Source organism: Mus pahari, chromosome 6 (genome assembly GCF_900095145.1).
Source record: "Mus pahari chromosome 6, PAHARI_EIJ_v1.1, whole genome shotgun sequence".
Lineage (NCBI taxonomy): Eukaryota > Metazoa > Chordata > Mammalia > Rodentia > Muridae > Mus > Mus pahari.
This window is the reverse complement of record NC_034595.1, coordinates 40,866,944-40,871,575: the sequence shown is the minus strand read 5'-3', so window position 1 is coordinate 40,871,575 and position 4,632 is coordinate 40,866,944.

Below are 4,632 nucleotides of genomic sequence, written 5' to 3'. Positions count from 1 at the left end.
CAGAGCCGCCAGCAGAGAGCGCAGGAGGACCATGGGACCACGGGGAAATGATGATGTGGGAAGAGGATGGTGGTGGAGTGAAGGAGTGAGTGAGTGTGTGTGTGTGTGTGTGTGTGTGTGTGTGTGTGTGTGTGTGTGTGTGTGTGTGTCTTAAGCAGGGAACACACAGTTTGCATTTTCTGAACATTTATCTAAACTTGAACTTTGTTTTCATTTGTGAATTTTTCATATGGCTAAGACGGTGACATCCATTCATATTAAAATTAATATTTCCAGTAAATTTCAGATACGTCAATTCAAATGTCTACTTACCCCTCAATGAGAAATACTCTAAGCTTGTGGCCAGGTGTGTGTGTGTGTGTGTGTGTGTGTGTGTGTTCACAGCACACTTATACACTGAATCACTTCTATTCCACATGCAAACATCAAGCTTCTTGTCCTATGAGAGGCTTTGGGTTCTCATTCTCACCTCCTCTTTTACCTAGAATTCTCACCATGACCAGTTTCTGTGTTTAATTGGGAATTTATATAGTTGTTGGGTGGTAGTTTGGTTTCTATCTTTTTTTTTTTTTTAAATCAAAATCTTCCTCAGCATCTCCAGCTAGCTGACCTAGAACTTTCAGAAATCCTTCCTCCTCAGTATCTCAAATTCAGGGATTTAATAAACTATCTGCATCAATAAACCTTCTTGGAATGAGATTTTTGCTCACTGTGTAACTTACAGCAGAGCCTGATGGCTCCTGGTGATTGATCTCTGGTGTCTCTGTCCTTAAACACATTCACTTGGGGCATGTGGCTGTGCTTTGAAGGAGCCACAAGGCTGGGATTAACTCTTTGCCCTCTGCCCATATTATTTAACTAAAGTCACCTATGTATGCTATCTCCATCCCCACCCCTAGGTCCCAGTCATCCTGAAACCCACCCACATTCGTTTTAGGTGCTTACGAAGATTCCACTTCCACAAGGACATCAGGTCCCAGCAGGTCAACTCCCAAGGTGCTTATCACACCTAATAGTTCCCTCAGCTTTACAGAAGGGGACTGGCATCTTTGTTACAAAAATAATAAAGTAAGTCCTTGCTTCTGACCCTAAAGTGCTTGCCTGAAAGAGCCTGGCTCTCGTATTACTTTCTCTTCTCCTTCGACAGGACCCTAGCTATCAAAGATGTCAACAGTCTTCCAATGGGGAGAGCAAACATTTGTTCTGTCTGAGTAGGTAAACAAAGCACTTGTTACAATATTTTAATTCAATAGTCAATTTTTATTTTGCCACGCATGACTTTTATTGTTGAACTCTCTTAGGTAATGGTTGAACAGCTTCATTATTTTGTGATCTAGGTGCATAGGTGACAGTATTTCTCCTTACAAGTCTATATTACCCAAGTATATTGGCATAGGGTCAGGTACAGTAGGCTTTATGCATACAAAAAGGATTTTCAAATATCTTGTCCTTATATAATCAGTGTTTATCCTTTATAAGCTTGGAATTAATTTGGTTGAAAAAAAATCACATGATTCTTTATGCTTGACTAAGATAGGTAAGTAAAATAAAATATTGGAAACAAAAGTTCTAAGAAGGTTCAAAACATCCCTTTTTAAAATTTAAGTTTTTATCAAGAGAAACTAGTTGCCCCCAGTCCCTGATGATTCTCTTTGGTTTGTTTGTCGCTCTGTGACTCATTGTAGCAATAAAGGACACCAGGAGAACACACATGTTCAAGAATGAAACTTTCTTTATTCATGCTTTTTTATTTTAAATTTAAATAACAATAGCAAAATAAATTCTGTGAGCTATTTTTACTTAGAGTTGCTTTGGTTCAGAGCGCTGTGCTGTCCTTATATCACTTCCTGGGTCACGCTGAGGTTAATGCAGGCTAAAGGCTGGGAAGGAGCGAAGGCAGGAAAGGAGCTGCAAAGGGCTGGGCCATTAAAAAAAAAAACAAAACAATTTTCAAGATTGAAAATTGTATTTGTCCTTTCAACTTTCATAGAAAGAAAAACTCCATTAGTTTGTGGGGAAAGAGAAAGAAATAGAAGTTCAAATGTCATGAAAATGAAAAGGGGAGTCAACTTCTCCTGAGAAATGGCAGTGGGTTATCAAAACCCAGAGCTAAGGGAAAGGAGGAAGGAAGACGGATGTTGAAATGCACCAAGGCACTAAGACGGCAACTTCCGAGAGGAACGGAGAGAGAGTCCTCTGAGGACTCTGTGAGCAGCCCGCGGTCTGGAAGGCCTCCTCCAGCTGACGATTTTTAGTTTGACCCAGATGTGAACAGTTGTGGGAAGAGAAGGAGGGAGTCAAACCAACCACAGGAGACTGTCACTCTGACCGCAGTCACAGGAACACTAACCCAGTAGGCAGGCTAAGGCCTCCCCGAGGACTCCACCAAAGTGCTAACACTTTGCAAAACTGAGAAAGCACTGCCTTTCGAAGAAACCTAGAATTCGGAGAAAGGGGAATCGGCAGCTCCCACAGCAATCTGCTCTTATGCTGGAAGACAGTAATGATATTTAAAAAAAAAATGAGAATGGAGAAAATTATTGTAAGCTAACTTATGTCCATCCACTGCTCTAACGTAATTTAAAATATGAATTCAGTCATCTCAGTCGCGGCGTCTGAGACACTTTGGACATAAATAAAAAGGAGATCAGATACACAGTACTTTAGAGACAGTTGAGATTCGGGGTTACTAGAGGAAGTGCGAACTGAAACAGCTTTGGGGTTTACCGCGGAAGAGAGGACGTGGCCGGACCTGGTAGAACTGCAGCTGAGATGTCAAAGGGAGGAGTCTACGCAAGCTCATTGTCTCTTTCACTTTGATTTTTAAAACTGCATCATGGCTGGGGCACTAAGATGAATTTTGGGGGGTACGGGTTTTAGAAGAGTTATTGATGCCATAGACATATGTACGAACAGACAAGAACCTGCCTGGTAGGGACTCTGAGAACACAAGCCCCAGCACCAGAGACAGAAAGTATGGGGGGAAAGCACGAGAAAGGGGTGTCATCTGAAGTAAAATCAAGCCCAGGTGACAGTCTGTGACCTTCTTAAAACCCTCTGAGGATGTGGATGGGTGGGGGTAAGGGGGCGGTATCTTAGCAGAAGCCTACAGCTAGGCTTCCCTGCCCCCAACTACTCCGAGGAAGATGGGAAGTGGGTAATTAGCAGGCTGTGTGGCCACCAGTACATCTTTATTGTGCCTGCAAATTCATTTCCTCCAGGGGGAATCTGGGCATATAGAAACCTGTTAGCTTACAAATCGAACTGTCAGCAGGGTCTTATCAGGACTTGAGATAGGGGAGAGGTTGCAGGTACTGTAGACTGGGCAGCGGTGTGGTCTGCATGCTAGGACGATTGCTCGCTTATTTGTTTATTCATTTAAAGTCATTTACTCATTTATTTTAGATCACTGTTATTCCCTCAAAGTTGAGTGTTTCTCTAGATTGTTATGGGGAGACAGTAGGTTGGGATGTGAGGCAGGCAGTTCAGGGGACACTGAGGCTACTGGAGACTAACGAGTTTATTAGAAGACAGACAGACAGACTGGCAGGCTGCAGCATGCTAGGAACTTCAGGGAGATTTCAGGTCTGTGCTGATAAGTTTTTGTCAACTTGGCACAAGCTTAAGTCACTGGGAAAGAGGGACCCTTTGTGTAGGAATTGCCTCCATCAGATTGGCCAGTGGACATGGCTGCGTGACATTTTCTTGATGTCAGAGGGCCCAGCTCACTGTGGCAAGTGGCATTATTGGACATTTGGTCCAAGGCAGGTAACTGGGCACCTTGGCCCTAGATCGTATTTTAAAGGGAAGCTGAGCAAGCCATGCTTCTCCAAGGATCCCGGTTCCATTTTTGCCTCCGGATTCTTTCCCTGAGCTTCTGCGCTGAATTCCCTATACGGCAGAATAACCGCCACCTCAAGTTGCTTTGGCCAGTGTTTTATCACTGCGACACAGAAGCAAACTAAAGCAGGGCCTCTGCAGGAAAGATAGCATGGTGAGGTCTCTGTAGAGAAACAGGGCCAATGGGCAAAACAAGGAGACTCCTTTTACATCATTTTAGGATTAGGAGAGAATTATAGCTGGTGCTGCCAACCAAGCTCTGCCATTCGCACACAGGAGGCAAGGAAGGGAGTTGGGAACAGAATGCAGCGTCCCTTTGATGTAGACTCACTCCGCAGATGAGATGCGATTTGGGCAAGTGTGCTAGTGGCTTGGGCTTCATATGTCTCGGTGATGCTATAAGAGGAACCCCTTCAAACTGTATCCTAACAGTATATTCTTACACCTGGGACCCAGGGACAGATCCCTAGTGCTTCCTACAACCTGAATATTGTCTGAAAAACAATCAATATCAAAGGGTAGGTCCATAGCAAGAATTAGTTAACAGTAAAATCAAAATTTAACCACCTTTTAAGCCCTGGTAGTTTTAGGAAGCAAGGGCACTGATAATAATGTACACATATAAATAGTAGTTACTTTAGACAGGAATAGAAAATAAATGCAATAACACTAACAATTAAAAACACAAAGTAGCTAGGCAGTGGTGGTGCACACCTTTAATCCTAACACTCTGGAGGCAGAGACAGACATATCTCTGAATTTGAGGCCAGTTCTAGGATAGCCAGGGCTACA